Genomic DNA, 17,724 nt, shown 5'->3' on the forward strand with positions numbered 1-17,724 from the left:
CACTCTCTCTGACCACTCCACTCACAGCCTCACTCTCTCTGACCGCACCCCTCACAGCCTCACTCTCTTTGACCGCTCCACTCACAGCCTCACTCTCTCTGACCACTCCACTCACAGCCTCACTCTCTCTGATCGCTCCACTCACAGCCTCACTCTCTCTGACCACTCCACTCACAGCCTCACTCTCTCTGATCGCTCCACTCACAGTCTCACTCTCTCTGATCACTCCACTCACAGTCTCACTCTCTCTGATCACTCCACTCACAGCCTCACTCTCTCTGATCGCTCCACTCACAGTCTCACTCTCTCTGATCACTCCACTCACAGCCTCACTCTCTCTGATCGCTCCACTCACAGCCTCACTCTCTCTGACCACTCCACTCACAGCCTCATTCTCTCTGACCTCTCCACTCACAGCCTCACTCTCTCTGACCACTCCACTCACAGCCTCACTGTCTCTGACCGCTCCGCTCACAGTCTCACTCTCTGACCACTCCCCTCACAGCCTCACTCTCTCTGAGCACTCCCCTCATAGCCTCACTCTCTCTGACCTCTCCGCTCACAGCCTCACTCTCTCTGACCATTCCCCTCACAGCCTCACTCTCTCTGACCTCTCCGCTCACAGCCTCACTCTCTCTGACCTCTCCGCTCACAGCACCATTCTCTGATTGCCCTGACCTGGTCCTGTCAATTCTCTGCTGAGTGGGCAATGTTAAAATCTCCCTAGTAACCTTTAACTATGTTTTCTATCCGACTCTTTCCCCAAGAATCTAAAATTATGTTAAACACAAAGCTATTCATTAGTTATCCCTTTGATGTCTGACATGTTAAACCTTTGTGGCAAAGCAGAGTTTACCAGGTTATATAAGTCATGAGAAAACTCTGGGAGGATACCAAACATATTGGAGGTCAGCCTCTTGCAGATTCATCAACTAAAAGTGCTTTCTATTTTTGAAGATCCCATTGTGTGCAGGTGGTCCAAGTACTCACATGTGCACAATTGATTAACCCCAGGACATTAACAAAACTTTCTGTTCATGCTTGATCTGATGCTGCTGCTGTGAAATGCTCAGAAAAAAGATCAACCAATTTCTGTCAATTAAAAAGGCAGTTCTTGTGCCACACACTTATCCCTCCTATTTCTGGCACAGGGATATTTTAAAGCAATATCCTTTGTAAGGAGCACGAAAAGGCCACACCAAGTTGATTCAAAACAAAAACACTCTTTATTTTACAATTACTATTATATACAGCGCCAGTAGTTCCCTGCTGGGTCTTCTCCAGTCAGTGCCTTACTGGCCGAATCTATTTATAGACAGCCACAATTGTTAAAGGTCCCCTGCCCCCTTATCGGGGGAACTCGTATTCTGCAAAATCCACGAGGTAGTTAATCATCCCTACCGCATCAGACCTGGGGGTTATAACATCTCCCCGCCCACTCCCAAGACCGAAGAATCCTCCGAAGACCGTGCCGATCTCATTTGGCATCTGGCTGGGTGTCGTGTCCCTGAGGTCCTGGATCCGGCAGCACATACCTAGAAGGCGAATGCAGCTTCTGACACGATCGTCGTTGTGACTGCTATTCCTGAGGGTGTGGATCTGAGGGTTACCCATTAGAGACCTCCTGCGTTTCCCTGTCCACGTCCGAGTCAACAAACTCAATTATCTCTGCATCCTGACCCCGTTGGGGTTCCGCTGTGGCAGTTTCAGAAGAAGTTTCCGAGGACGAGGTTCCGCTGTGGCCTGATCAAGCAGCAGATCCTTTTTTAGAAGAAGTTTCTGAGGACGAGGAGCTTTCCAAAGAAGTGATCGCCTGAACTTAATGTGGTCAAGGTGATTTTGCATAATACGACCCTGTGCTTGCACCTAGTAAGAGACCGGCTCGGTCTGGCAAAGGATTACACTGGAGATACATTGGATGCCGTTGACAAGGTTTTAAACAAAAACTGAGTCACCTGGTACAAAGTGTCTGGAAGGTGGACATTGAGAGGAACAACGCTCTTGCTGCTGTTGGTTGTGGCGCACGTTCACACCTATGTCTGGAAAAATTATGCTAAGGCTGGAACAAAGGACGGAATTCTCCGACCCTCCACAGGGTCGGGGAATCGCCCGGCGCCGGCGTAAATCCCGCCCCCGCCGTGGCTGGAATTCTTCGTCACCCGGGAATCGACGGGAGCGGGAATCACGCCACGCCGATCGCCGTGCCCCCCGCGGCGATTCTCCTGCCCATGATGGGCCGAAGACCCGCTGCTGTCAGGCCTCTCCCGCCGACGTGGTTTAAACCACCTCTGTGCCGGCGGGATTGGCGGCGCGAGCGGGCCCCCGGGGTCCTGGGGGGGGTGCGGGGCGATCGGACCCCGGGTGGTGCCCCCACGGTGGCCTGGCCCGCGATCGTGGCCCACCGATCGGCTGGCGGGCCAGTGCCGTGGGGGCACTCTTTTTCTTCTGCCACCGCCACGGCCTCCACCATGGGGGAGGCGGAAGAGACCCCCTCCACTGCGTATGCGCCGGTGGTGACGTCAGCGGCCGCTGACGCTCCGGCGCATGCGCGGACTCACGCCGACCTACGAAGGCCTCGTGGCCAGCCCCGATGCTGGCTGGCGGGCGCCAAAACCATTGGCGCCAGTTTTAGCGCCAGTCGGCAAGGCGGGAGCCTCTCCGGTGCGGGCATAGCCCCTAAAGGTGCGGAGAATTCCGTACCTTTGGGGAGGCCCGATGCCGGAGTGGTTGGCGCCACTCCGCTACGCTGGGATCCCCCGCCCCGCTGGGTAGGGGAGAATTTCGCCCAAAGTCTCTGGCCCATCTGTAGCTCCAGTGGCGACCCAGTATTAGAACCATAGAATCTCTAAAGTGCTGAAGGAGGCCATTCGGTCCATCGAGTCTCCAAGGACCCACTGAAAGAGCACCCTACCTAGGCCACTCACCTGCCCTATCCCTTTACCCCACCTAAACTACACATCTTTGGAACTAAGGGGCAATTTAGCATGGCCAATTCACCTAACTGGCACATCTTTTGATTGTGAGAGGAAACCGGAGCTCCCAAAGGAAACCTACGCAGACCACGGGGCGAATATGCAAACTTCACACAGTCATCAAGGCCAGAATTGAATCCAGGTCCCTGACGCTGTAAAGCAGTAGTGCTAGCCACTATGCCACCGTGCCATCCGACGCTCCGTGCGGAGTGATCCTGTAGCAAAACAAGAAACAAGCCAACCCAGTGTCCATCACTCCTGAAGATTGTTTCTTGAGGTCCCGTTTAAATGTTTGCACCGTTCGCCCTGCTAAACCATTAGAAGCTGGGTGGTATGGGTAGTGCGAATATGCCACACCCCATTTGCATTCAGAAACCCGGAGAACTCCTCACTCATGAAACCCCTCACTCAGTGACAAGTACTTCAGCGAGACCATGCGGGAAAAACGATAAAAGTAACTTCTCAATGGTTGCCAGGGACATGGTTCCCACCACCTTGTGTATTTCAAGCCACTTTGAACGGGCATCAATCAAGAAAAGGAACATGGACACCTGAAGCGGACTGGCAAAGTCAGCATGCAACCACGCCCACAGCCAGACAGGCCATTTCCAATTATGTAGGGGCGCAGTCGGTGGGATTATCTCATGCTCCTGGCAAATGGAGCATTGTTGGAGCATCTTCACAACGTCTCTGTTGAGGCCTGGCCACCATGCGTAACTGTGTGCCAGCATTTTCATCTTTGACACACCTGGATGAACTTTGCGGATGTCTTTCAAGATCACCTCTTGTCTTTTATCTGGGATGACTACGCGCATACCCCACAACAGCATACCATCCTCTGCACTGAATTCAGACAGCTTGGAGGAAAATGGCCTTAACTCGCCTGGCAGCTGTCGATGTTGTCCACCATATAAGACCAGGTGATGAACTTTTCATAGGATCGAGTACGTCTGGTTCCACTCAGGGATCCGCGACTCTGTGACAGGCAAGGAGTGCATGAAATTCAGAGTCCTGACTACCTCGATCGTCCTGGGGGTCAATAAGGGGCAGTTAATAAAGGTAATCAGCTCAGTGCGTCGGCATTCACAATTTGAGTCTCGGCCTATGTTCAAAAGAATATTTGCAGGCGGCTAGTAATAGGTCACAGCGCTGGATTCGCAGGAAGCAATGGGCAAAATCGTCTTATCCTGCTTGAAAAGCCCGAGTAAAGGTTTATGATCCGCAATGATAGTGAAGTGACAGCCATTGATGAAGACGTTTCACAGCGCACACCACTCCAGACCTTCCTCCTTGATCTCTGTATTCTTCCTTTCCACTGCAGCCAACGTACAGGTGTCAAAGGCGTTCAGCTGTTCACTTCCATTCTCCAACTAGTGGGAAAGGATGGCCCCTATTCCACAGGGGGAAAGCTGCGCATGTTATGAGCAAGGACTTGGCGGGATCCTAATGGATCAGTAACCTGGAAAACAACTGCTTCTATACCCACCAAAAAACCCTTCCTGCGGCTGGCCCGAGGCACATACATGATCTTTTTAAAAGAAGCTGTGAGGGTGCCAATGTAGTAGCAAGTTTTGAGAGAAACGTCCTGTAATAGTTAACAAGACCAAGGAAAGAGCAAAGTTCCGAAGCGCCTGTTGGGGTGGGGGCCTGCTGGATGGCGCACACCTTCTTCGTGATGGAGTGCAAACCTTTGCAGTCCATAGGACAGCAGAGGTAGACTATCTCCCTCACATAAAACATGTATTTTGTTCGCCACAGGCGGACACCAGCCTCAGAGAACTGCTTTAATACGCCCTCCAGGTTATCCAAGTGCTCTTGCTCAGAGGCTCCCATGACCAGCACATCATCAAAATCATTTTTTTCTCCAAACATTTTTGCCCAGGGCGAATGTTATCAACCAGCCACCCTTTGGGACCCTCGCAGACCAACCTTCATGACCCTCGCAGCCCGAACTTCGTGAACCACCATATTTGCTTACCTTTAATGTGACTGCTTGTGACTGTGGTGAAACTGCTTGGTCATCACAATCTCATTTGGTTTGTTATTTAATATTCTATTTCTGCTGAGGACTTCAGCCGATGATTTAAGATCTCACTGCACCTGTTGAAAAAAATCAAGAGGTTTGTCCTTGATCTCACCATCCTTAGTCTTCCAAGTGCCTTTGAAGTTTTGAGAATTTTAATCTTTCATTTGCCAATACTTCCCTGCATATAACACATACAAACTTTGATCCTGATTTGCAGTGGCACAATTAATGAACACATACCTCAAGAAATCACCTTTAAGCTGCTTTGTTCCTATTTTCAGCTGTAGTGATGTATATATATATAAAGGGTTAATGACTACATCATAGTGTAAGACAACCACTAGATGGCAGCGCTAGATTCATATATATATGTGGACTCAAAGGATCTTGGGTCTCTTCGAACCAGGAGTGACTAGACAGCAGTGTTAGAGAGATATAGCATAGTTAGCAAGTGTAGTTAAATATAGTTAATACTTATTCTGAATTACTTTATCACCAATTATAGTTTTGTAAGAGTGAACAAACTCAACTCAACATTATTTAATTCGGTATTCAATTAAACCTATTTGCTTTAAGTTGAAGATTGGCAGTTTCTTTTGAATCTAACCATCAGACCATTCTGGAAGTGTAAAGCAAAGAGTAACAACATATTACAAACAAGTAATATAACATCAGCTCCTTCATGGGTTGTTCAGCAGAGGCCCAGGAGCTCACACCAGCCCAACTGGCAGCTACAAAATGGAGGAATCTCTCTCGTGCCCAGAGCACGAGACGTCAGTATATAAGGCACATGACCCGCTCTCGGCCGCCGCTCCAGGCAGGAAGACTGTATTGATTTTTTAAAAGAATCTGCTCCTGGGTCAGCACACTGATGTCAGGAAGAGGTGGTCTGCCTCACTGGGCTCCGGGCCTGCACACTGCTGAGAGGGCACACATGCGCAGGATGACCGACATTTTTAAAATCCAGTCGCGGTCGTTGGCACTTCTTCCCGCAATCGGGATTGCTGCGGCCGATGGACCTACAATCCTCCTGACACCCGCACGTGACCCACCCGTGGATCACGACCCTGACTTTGAAAACGACTGTTCTAAGTGAGCAGCGGCATGTGATAGCCCTTGCAGGATGTTCTCCATTAAACGCTGAAAACAGCACAGGTGGAGAACACTCTGAAAGGTAGCTGCCTATACTCATACAGACACCTGTGCGTACTGACGGTGACATATTTGCGGGAGGCAGGATCCAACTCAAGCTGCAAATAGGGTGGCTCATAGCGAGCTTCGTGAATGAATGTCCACCCGCAAGCTTTACAGAGAGATCCTCTATGCAGAGCATGGAGTAGCGGTCCAACCGTGAAGCCATGTTCACCGTCAATTTAGAGTCCGCGCATAAACAATCCCGTTTTGTCCAGCTCCATGATCGGTATGTCCCCACCGGCAAGACAGACCCAGCAGACGTGGCGGCACAGTGGTATTCCATCGGGAAGGAGTTGCCCTGCGACTCCTCAACATCGACTCTGGACGCCATAAAGTCTTGGCTTCTAGTTTGTGGTAGTCACCACTGTTTGTATATATTACGTATATGAGAAGTAATACAGTAAGGCTCCTGTACTACAGGTACGGGGGTATATCCCTGCCTGCTGGCTCCGCCCAGTAGGCAGAGTATAAATGTGTGTGCTCACCGAGCTGCAGCCATTTCGGCAGCAGCTGCGGGAGGCTACACATCTCTACTTAATAAAACCTTGATTAGACTCTACTCTCATCTCGTTGTAATTGATAGTGCATCAATTTATTAAGCAGAGGTTTTACAGCGCTGGACCTACGCATTAAGCCAGATCGCCTGCAGCTGCACCCTCAAGCAGACAACACCACGTCGGCCTTCGACCACTGGCTAGCTTGCTTTGAAGCCTACATCGGATCAGCGACAGAACAAACCTCAGAAGCACAGAAACTCCAGATCCTGTACCCGGTTGAGCACCTATATTTTTCCCCTTATCTGGGACGCGCCCACTTACGCTGAAGCCATGGCGCTTCTGAAAGAGAACTACACCCAGCCAATCAACAAACTCTACGCCAGGCACCTCCTGTCCACACGGCAACAACTCCCCTGTGAGTCATTGGAAGATTTCTGGCATGCCCTGCACGCCCTGGCGAGGAACTGCGATTGCCAGGCAGTTTCGGCCGTTGAACATTCCGAACTCCTAATCAGGGACACTGTCGTTACGGGCATAGGGTTAGCGTACATCCGCCAGCGTCTCTTAGAAGGGGGTACGCGCAACCTCGCGGTGACCTTGAAACTCGCGACCTCACTAATGGTAGTCTCCCGTAATGTACAAGCGTACGCCCCCGACCGCACGGCGCCCCTCCCTCCTGGACATCGTGGACCCCACCAGCGACCGCCCCCAGCCAACCCCAAGCCTGCACTGCGCGGCAGTCAGCCAACCCCGGGGGGCCCAAGTGCTATTTTAGCGGGTCGGCAACGTAACCCCCGACAGCACTGCCTGGCGCGGAGCGCAATCTGCTTGGCCTGCGGGAAGAAGGGACATTTCGGTGCCGTGTGCCAGGCCCGGTCGATCGCCTCTGTAACCAGGTCCATTGTTCCTGAACCCCCCACGTGCAACCCGTGGGCACCGTCATTTTCGGCCTCACAACCCACGTGCGGTCCGTGCGTGCCGCCATCTTCCTCGCATCAGAACACGTGCAGCCCGTGGATACCGCCTTGTTTAACGCCACCCGCCATTTGCACCCCATGGGCGCCGCCATCTTCGGTGCCATGTTGGACGGCGCCTCAGGACCCCTGCTCGTCGGGCACCTCATCAGGCCACTCATCGCCTGCAACCGTCGCCGACCAGCCCAGGGCCCACCAACACCAGCCACAGCTTGCCTCCATTACGCTCGACCAGTCCCGGCCCCACAACCTCGCATCCGCGACAATGACGGTGAAAAGTCGATGGCCACAAGACATCATGCCTTCTCGACTCCGGGAGCATGGAGAGCTTCATCCACCCTGATATGGTAAGGCACTGCTCCCTCGCGGTACACCCCATTACCCAACGAATCTTCCTGGCCTCCGGATCCCACTCCATGGAGATCCCGGGGTACTGCACTGCCACCCTCACCGTCCAGGGCGTAGAGTTCAGCGGCTTCCGGCTCTACATCTTCCCCAATCTCTGCGCTGCCTTGCTCCTCAGCCTGGACTTCCAGTGCAACCTCCAAACCCTAACCCTGAATTTGGCGGGCCCTTACCACCCCTTACTGTAAGCGGCCTCACGACCCTTAAGGCCGACCCACCTTCCCTGTTTGCAAACCTCACCTCGGATTACAAACCCATCGCCACTAGGAGCAGACGGTACAGTGCCCAGGACAGGACCTTCATCAGGTCGGAGGTCCAGCAGTTATTGCGGGAAGGCATCATCGAGGCCTGCAACAGCCTCTGGAGAGCCCAAGAGGTAGTTGTAAAGACTGGGGAGAAACACATTATGGTTGCTAACTATAGTCAGACCATCAATTGGTACACGCAGCTCGACGTGTACCCCCTCCCGCGCATAACTGATATGGTCAATCAGATTGCACAGTATTGGGTCTTCTCTACAGTGGACCTGAAATCTGCCTAGCACCAGCTCCCCATCCGCAAGGCGGACCGCCCATACACTACCTTTGAAGCTGACGGCCGCCTTTACCACTTCCTTAGGGTTCCCTTCGGCGTCACTAACGGGGTCTCGGTCTTCCGACGGGAGATGGACTCTCCTCACTGACCAACGGCCGGTTGCCTTCATGTTCAATAACACACAGCGGGGCAAGATCAAAAACGATGAGATCTTAAGGTGGAGGATCGAGCTCTGCACCTAAAATTATGAGATTTTAATCGCCCCAGTAACCTCAACGAGTGCCCCGATGCCTTATCCCGAGGTACATGTGCCAGTTCACAAGTGGACTGACTCTGGGCCCTACACGATGGCCTCTGTCACCCAGGGGTCACCCGGTTCTTTCCCTTTATAAAGACCCGCAACCTACCCTACTCCATTGCGGAGGTCAGGGCTGTCACCAGAGACTGCCCGGTCTGCACGGAATGCAAACCGCACTTCTACCGAGCGCACCTGGTGAAGACCTCCCGTCCCTTTGAATGACTCAGCATGGACTTCAAAGGGTCCCTCCCCTCCTCCGACCGCAACACGTACTTCCTTAACGTGGTTGATGAATACTCCAGATTCCCCTTCGCCATCCCATGCCCTGATATGACATCTGCCACAGTCATCAAAGCCCTCAATAGCATCTTCGCTCTGTTCGGTTTCCCCGCTTACATCCACAGCGACCGGGGATCCTCCTTTATGAGTGATGAGCTGCGCAATTCCTGCTCAGCAAGGGCATTGCCTCGAGCAGGTTGACCAGCTACAACCCCCGGGGAAACGGGCAGGTGGAGAGGGAGAATGGGACGGTCTGGAAGGCCGCCCTGCTGGCCCTGCGATCTAAAAATCTCCCGGTCTCCCACTGGCAGGAGGTCCTCCCCAACACCCTCCACTCCATCCGATCGCTACTTTGCATTGCGACTAACAAAACCCCCTGTGAACGTCTCCTTGCCTTCCCCAGGAAGTCCACCTCCGGGGTTTCGCTCCCAATGTGGCTGGCAGCTCCAGGACCCGTTTTCCTCAGCAAGCATGTGCAGCTCCACAAGGTGGACCCGTTGGTCGTGAGGGTACTACATGCAAACCTGCAGTATGCCTACGTGGCGTACCCTGGCGGCCGCCAAGACAGTCTCCCTCAGGGACCTGGAACCAGCTCCCCATCCGCAAGGCAGACCGCCCATACACTGCGTTCGAAGCAGACGGCCGCCTTTACCACTTCCTTAGGGTTCCCTTCAACGTCACTAACAGGGTCTTGGTCTTCCAATGGGAGATGGACCGAATGGTTGAGCGGTACGGACTGCGGGCCACCTTCAAGTACCTGGATAACGTCACCATCTGCGACCATGACCAGCAGGACCACGACGCTAACCTTTCCAAATTTCTCCACACCGCGAAACTTCTCAACCTTATGTATAACAAGAAGAAGTGCATGTTCAGCACCAACCACCTAGCCCTCCTTGGCTATTTGGTGCAAAATGGAGTTCTAGGGCCTGACCCCAACCGCATGCCCCCTCATGGAATACCCCGTCCGCCACTGCCCCAAGGCCCTCAAACGATGCCTGGGGTTCTTCTCATACTATGCCCAGTGGGTCCCTAACTATGAGGACAAGGCCCGCCCACTCATTTTCCCCTTGACGGCCGAGGCTCACCAGACCTTCAACCGTATCAAGAAAACCGCCTGCTGATTACCACTTACCAGCCACACCCAGCTGATGAATCAGTACTCCAGCACTATACTCTGAGTGGGGGCTTCAATGTCTACCACCAAGTGTGATTCGGCAGTACCATCACAGACCAAGCTACCCGGCCATGTAGCATTTCAGACAAGGCGGTGCCATATTATCAGAATTCTGCAATTTTACATCAGCTCAACAAAAACTCAGCGACGGACACACCCAGGATCCTTTCAGTGGTATTAAACCAGTACCGTTGTACAATAACAGATGGGGTTGGGCTAAAGTGCTGCCCACCTCATGCCACAAGCTCATCGAAGGTTTTAGTGTCTGGTCCACTGTGTATGTAAGGCTCTGTATCATTCTGAGCTTATGCCTGTCATAAGCAGTTGGCAAGATCACTACCTGGCGGTCGCTTCCGGACTAAGTAATGCATCCTTTGTGCATACTGATTCCATCTTCCAGTCCGGCATCAAATACGTCCAAACATCCGAGAAAAGGTATAATTGAAGGAAATTAGCAACCTGTGCCCGATAGCGATGGGGAAGTGGCTCAGCCTACGATGGCTACCCAGTTTTTATCCTTATCACCAGTTTTATAAGCAGCACGAAGAGTCCACACCGAGTTGCTCAAATACAAAATCTTATTTTATTTCACAACTACTATTATATGCAACTCCAGTAGTTCCCGACTGGGTCTTCTCTAGTCAATGCCTTACTGCCTGACTCTATTTATAGAAAGTAAACATTGTTAAAGGTCTCCCACCCCCTTATCGGGGGAGCTCATATTCTGAAAAATCCACGAGGTAGTTAATCATCCCTACCCCGTAAGCCCTGTGCGGGTTATAGCATAGCCTCGACGGGAAAATGACTTGTACCTAAATTGACAACTCCCATCAATGTTGTTTTAAAGATTATTTTTTAGTATGTTACACAGGGACAATATTGCCTGTTAATTTAACTGGTACGTTTATATTTGCTGAATTGACTCACTGTGAGCAGTCTTTTCCTAGCATATTGTCTGACAACATACTCACGTAAATATTGAATTTTTGGGACCACGATTTTAGGCTACAAGTCATGGGGCTGACTTTCACATGAGTAATGATTTTGAGGAATTGATATACTTGCTTAATTTGCACCCAAAAAAACACCGTCACAATAGAAAAAGTAAAAATGAAAACACTAAAGAATTCATACTACTTTTCTTGTATTTATTTATTTTATGACATTACATATGATACATATTTCATCCAAAACAAGATTCAAATGTATAAAATTGTGATTTAACTACAAAAACTTCACATTGAAATTCTTCAAAATCACTCTGCGAATCATCAAACAATTAATCCCAATAGTCTTGATTGCATATATAATATTATGCAGTTTGACAGGAAGACCACAGAGAGACAAACATGTGTAATTCTAAAGGGGCGCGGGAGCAGAGGGACCTGAGCATATAGGTGAAAAAACCATTGAAAGTGACAAATCAGGTTAAGATAACGATTAATACAGACTACAGTATACTGGGCTTCATTAATAGGGGCATGGTGTCCAAGATCAAGGAGGTTATGCTAAACTTGTAATAACCACTTGAAAGGCACTACCTTAACGTGGTCTTTGAGTTAAGAATTTGAATGGGTGTATGTAGTCCACTTTTCATTTATAAGTGATTCAATTGAAAATAATCCACATATAAGCTTTAGTCTTAAATAAAATAAAGACTATGAGATATATAGCAAAATACTCCATTGGGCAAGGGGTTAGGGAAAGGGGGCTGGGGGTGTGTGTGGCAGAGGGGGGGGGGGGGGGGCGAGGACATGCCAAACTAGATGGCAACAATTTGTAAATAAAGAAACGTAAGACAAAAGCCTTTTTTACACTGTACAATAAATGAAAACGAACGTCAATGTACATAATTCTGAAAATGCCAATAAAAAGATTTTTTTTTAAAAATTCTCCATTTGGTAGACTGTTCTCCTGCCTAAGCTGATTTGAGCAAATCAGTATTCCTTGCCATACAAATTTGTGCAAGGCGAGGAATACGAGGGATTCTCCAAGGAATCCCGAATTGGGCTGCCTTTTTGAGCAGGCGACCCAATAGCGAAGTCCCATGAACGGACACCCACCCCCCACACCGTAAATCATCCCCTTGCCCCCTCCCCACACCGCAAAGCAACTCCATCCAATAACCCCCCCCCCTGCATTTCCTGGGTGTCCCCCTTCCTCCAAATACAGTGGTGACTGACCTGCCACCCTTACCCATGACTCGCTAACTAGGGAAACCCCCCCACAGGGAGTTATGAGTTGAGATATGAATAACCACATTGAGAAACACTGTTGCTGGCAGCATAAAAAAATGGGTTCATATCACTCTTTATTTTTGTGTTATATTTGCAGGACAAGAGGGCTTACAACACCAGAGAGATGGCCCTGACTGCGAGTGGATCTGCAAGGCTACAGGCAATTCACACCGTTGAGGTGACCCAACTGAAACCAAGAGAGTGCCAACCAAGCTCAGTATCAGTGATGAAGATTCGCCCATACCTTGTACCTTCCCTTTTCAGGAGAAAGAGGCCCAGTCTGTCAGTCTTCCCTATTCTGTATACACTCACCTTTCTCATATGATCCTTGTACATCCTCCCTGCGTTCTCTCCAATGCTCTAAGTGTGATATAACACAGGTTCAGTACAGGTTTGGTATTATTTCCCTTCTTTTCAATTCTATTGTGGAATCCATTAATATAACTGAGCCTGTGCAAGGGTCATGATTATCCAGCTCCTGTGCAGAGGTCATAAGCTAAAATGCAATCCAAGCAAATATCTGATTCTTACTAATGACGCAAGTCTGTGGAGACAGGGAGATGAGAGTAATCATAACAAGAATGCATTTTTTCTGTAAACTATCGTTGTTTTCAGGTCAAAGGGAAGATAAGGATGCGAGAAGGGGGGATGGAATGAGCTAGTCTTTCATTGGTTCAACTTCCCTGCTTTCTATCGCTTTCTATTAAAAAAGAACAAAGAACAAAGGAAATTACAGCACAGGAAGTGTGCTCCCAGCCTGCGGATCCAGATCCTTTATCTAAACCTGTTGGCTATTTTCCAAGGCTCTGCTTCTTTCTGTTCCCCGCCCGTTCATATATCTGTCCAGATGCATCTTAAATGATGCTATCGTGCCCGCCTCTACCACCTCCACTGGCAAAGTGTTCCAGGCACCCACCACCCTCTGCGTAAAAAACTTTCCACAAGCATCTCCCTTAACTTTCCCCTCTCACCTTGAAATCATGACCCCCTTGTAATTGACACCCCCACTCTTGGAAAAAGCTTGTTGCTATCCAACCTGTCCATACCTCTCATAATTTTGTAGACCTCAACCAGGTCCCCCCTCAACCTCCGTCTTTCCATTGAAAACAATCCCAATCTACTCAACCTTTCTTCATAGCTAGCACCCTCCATACCAGGCAACATCCTGGTGAACCTCCTCTGCACCCTCTCTAAAGCATCCATATCCTTTTGGTAATGTGGCGACCAGAACTGCACGCAGTATTCCAAATGTGGCCTAACCAAAGTCCTATACAACTGTAACATGACCTGCCGACTCTTGTACTCAATACTCCGTCCGATGAAGGCAAGCATGCTGTATGCCTTCTTGACCACACTATCGACCTGCGTTGCCACTTTCAGAGTACAATGGACCTGAACTCCCAGATCTCTCTGTACATCAATTTTCCCCAGGGCTCTTCAATTGACCATATAGTCTGCTCTTGAGTTAGATCTTCCAAAATGCATCACTTCGCATTTGCCTTTTCTCTGCCCAACTCTCCAATCTATCTATATTTTGCTGTATTCTCTGACAGTCCTCCTCGCTATCTGCAACTCCTCCAATCTTAGTATCATCTGCAAACTTGCTCATCAGACCACTTATACCTTCATCCAGATCATTTATGTATATCACAAACAACAGTGGTCCGAGCACGGATCCCTGTGGAACACCACTAGTCACCTTTCTCCATTTTGGGACACTCCCTTCCACCACTACTCTCTGTCTCCTGTTGCCCAGCCAGTTCTTTATCCATCCAGCTAGTACACCCTGAACCCCATACGACTTCACTTTTTCCATCAACCTGCCATGGGGAACTTTATCAAACGCCTTACTGAAGTCCATGTATATGACATCTACAGCCCTTCCCTCATCAATTAACTTTGTCACTTCCTCAAAGAATTCTATTAGGTTTGTAAGACATGACCTTCCCTGCACAAAACCATGCTGCCAATCACTGATAAGTCTATTTTCTTCCAAATGTGAATAGATCCTATCCCTCAGTATCTTCTCCAACAGTTTGCCTACCACTGACGTCAAGCTCACAGGTCTATAATTCCCTGGATTATCCCTGCTACCCTTCTTAAACAAAGGGACAACATTAGCAACTCTCCAGTCCTCCGGGACCTCACCCGTGCTCAAGGCTGTTGCAAAGATATCTGTAAAGGCCCCAGCTATTTTGTCCCTTGCTTCCCTCAGAAACCTGGGATAGATCCCATCCGGTCCTGGGGATTTGTCCACCTTAATGCCTTTTAGAATACCCAAAACCTCCCCCTTCCTTATGCCGACATGACCTAGAGTATTTAAACATCCATCCCTAACCTCAACATCCGTCATGTCCCTCTCCTTGGTGAATACTAATGCAAAGTACTCATTAAGAATCTCACTCATTTCCTCTGACTCCACGCATAAATTCACTCTTTTGTCTTTGAGTGGGCCAATCCTTTCTCTAGTTACCCTCTTGCTCCTTATATATGAATAAAAGGCTTTGGGATTTTCCTTAACCCTATTAGCCAAAGATATTACATGACCCCTTTTAGCCCTCTTTATTGCGCGTTTGAGATTTGTCCTACTTTCCCAATATTCCTCCAAAGCTTCATCAGTTTTGAGGCGCCTCGATCTTATGTATGCTTCCTTTTTCATCTTAGCTTGTCTCATAATTCCACCCGTCATCCATGGTTCCCTAATCTTGCCATTTCTATCCCTCATTTTCACAGGGACATGTCTGTCCTGCACTCTAATCAACCTTTCCTTAAACGACTCCCACATTTCAAATGTGGATTTACCCTTAAACAGCTGCTCCCAATCCACATTCCCGAGCTCCTGACGAATTTTGTTATACTTGGCCTTTCCCCAATTTAGCACTCTACCTTTAGGAACACTCGTCTTTGTCCATGAGTATTCTAAAACTTACGGAATTGTGATCGCTATTCCCAAAGTAATCAACGACTGAAACTTCAACCACCTGGCCGGGATCATTCACCAATACCAGGTCCAGTATGGCCCCTTCCCGAATTGGACTATTTACGTACTGGTCTAAAAAACTCTCCTGGATACTGCTTACAAATTCTGCTCCATCTATGCCTCCAACACTTCATGAGTCCCATTCAATGTTGGGGAAGTTAAAATCTCCCACCACAACCACCCTATTGCTTCTACATTGTTCTGTAATTTGTCTACATATTTGTACCTCTACTTCAAGCTCACTTTTGGGAGGCCTGTAGTAAAGTCCGAACAATGTTACTGCACCCTTCCTATTTCTTAGCTCTGTCCATATTGCCTCAATGCTCGAATCCTCCATCGTGCCCTCCTTAATCACAGATGTGATATCATCTCTGACCAGTAATGCAACTCCTCCACCCCTTTTACCTCCCTCTCTATCCCTCCTGAAGCATCTATACCCTGTGATATTTAGTTGCCAGTCTTGCCCATCCCTCAACCAAGTCTCAGTAATACCAATAACGTCATATTCCCAGGTACTAATCCAAGCCCGAAGTTCATCTGCCTTACATGCCACACTTCTCGCATTGAAATAAATGCACCCCAGACCACCTGTCCCTTTGCGATCATCATCCCTTCCCTGCCTACTCTTCGACTTAGTCACATTGAGTTTATTATCTAGTACCTTACTGGCTTTAGTTGCTGCCTCTTTACTGACCTCTAACTTCCTAATCTGGTTCGCATCCCCCTGCCACATTATCTTAAAATTGATTCGAATTACTGTCCTTCATTGGTCTTCATGTGTTGAATTTTATTTGTCAATTACTACGGATTGAAACAGTTTCAATGTCACATATTCTGAATGTATAGTTTTTCTGTTAAGAGGAATTTGTTTGCATTTCACTCCAGCTTTGCATTTATTTGCTTACCATGTCCAAATCACTTTGAAAAAATGAAAATGAAAATCGCTTATTGTCACGAGTAGGCTTCAATTAAGTTACTGTGAAAAGCCCCTAGTTGCCACATTCCTGCGCCTGTCCGGGGAGGCTGGTACGGGAACCCAACTTTGTGGTTGGGTCTTGTGCTTTCATGAAATTACTGCTTTATTTGCATATGAAATGCGACATATTTCGCCCGCTTCCAAGTTGATCTAACGAGACTGAATAGTAGTTTTAGAGAAACTACAAATGGCAAAGGTGTTATGGCCAGTTCCATGTTGTGAATTAAATGTTGATCAGAAATCCATATGGTCGGCCTGTATTCTATGTGCAATCTTCTTGCTTCCTGTAGATGGCAGCACCCTCCTGGAAAATGAAGTTTTGCCTAAAATTCAAGGGGTGACAGCTGTGGATGACTACCTGATGCATTTAAAATATTTCAACCGGCCTGGAAGCAGTAATAGTTGTCCCTGGTTTTGTTTCCGAGGAGAGAGACATTTTACATAATGGTGTAAAGTCAATTCCCACTGTTCAAGGTTACTGTGAAGTTGAACTTTTGAACGCAAAAAGAAGCATTGCAATTTACATCAATTTATGTTTAGTTACTCCATCTCTGAGACTTTGCCAAGATTTGCTTTGCTAAATGTGTAATTGTTTAGATTAACAAGAGTCCCCATGGTATATTAAGTCAGAATAAAAATTATGGGCAGGATTCTCTGGTGCAGCGCGACCCCGCCAACAGCAGGATTCTCCATCCCGGCAGTTGGCCAATGGGATTTCCCATTGTGGGCCCCCCAACGACATCGGAAAATCCACAGGTGTGAGTGAGCTGCCGGCAATATGGAGGATCCAGGCCCTTGTGTTCTTGGAGGACTCAAATCTACATCTTCAGTGATTGTCAGGTAAGATAAAGTCAACATAGTCCCTGATGACCATAGGCTGCTTTCACTTTTGAGGGGGAGAGCTAATTGTGGTGGTTTAACCTGAGGGTCACCTCAGGCGAGGAGCAAGGTTGTGAAGATGGGGCCTTCATGAATAACTTCAAGTCAAGTAGGATATTTAAGTAAAATTACTTTGAAATTAATGGGATTTTATGATACTGATCCCTACAAATTTGATCTTGATGGATTGTTGGCCCTTGCCCAGGTCACTGTCCCTCTAAGTCCTCTGTGCAGATCCCAACTCTTATTCCCTTAATCCTCCCAGGGCTGGGACACAGTACCTAAGCTTTAAAATC

At 48.7% G+C, this 17,724-nt stretch overlaps 1 long non-coding RNA gene across 1 annotated transcript in view; it reads left to right on the top strand.

The window, feature by feature from the left end:
* Window positions 1–17,379, top strand: part of LOC119970013 — a 43,727-nt gene extending 26,348 nt beyond the window's left edge. Inside the window, exons 2-3 of the long non-coding RNA XR_005461516.1 lie at window positions 12,691–12,984; window positions 16,840–17,379. This is a non-coding gene — a long non-coding RNA (uncharacterized LOC119970013). The remainder of the gene's footprint in view (window positions 1–12,690; window positions 12,985–16,839) is intronic.
* Window positions 17,380–17,724: the final 345 nt, after the last annotated feature.

Source organism: Scyliorhinus canicula, chromosome 8 (genome assembly GCF_902713615.1).
Source record: "Scyliorhinus canicula chromosome 8, sScyCan1.1, whole genome shotgun sequence".
Classification (NCBI taxonomy): Eukaryota; Metazoa; Chordata; class Chondrichthyes; order Carcharhiniformes; family Scyliorhinidae; genus Scyliorhinus; species Scyliorhinus canicula.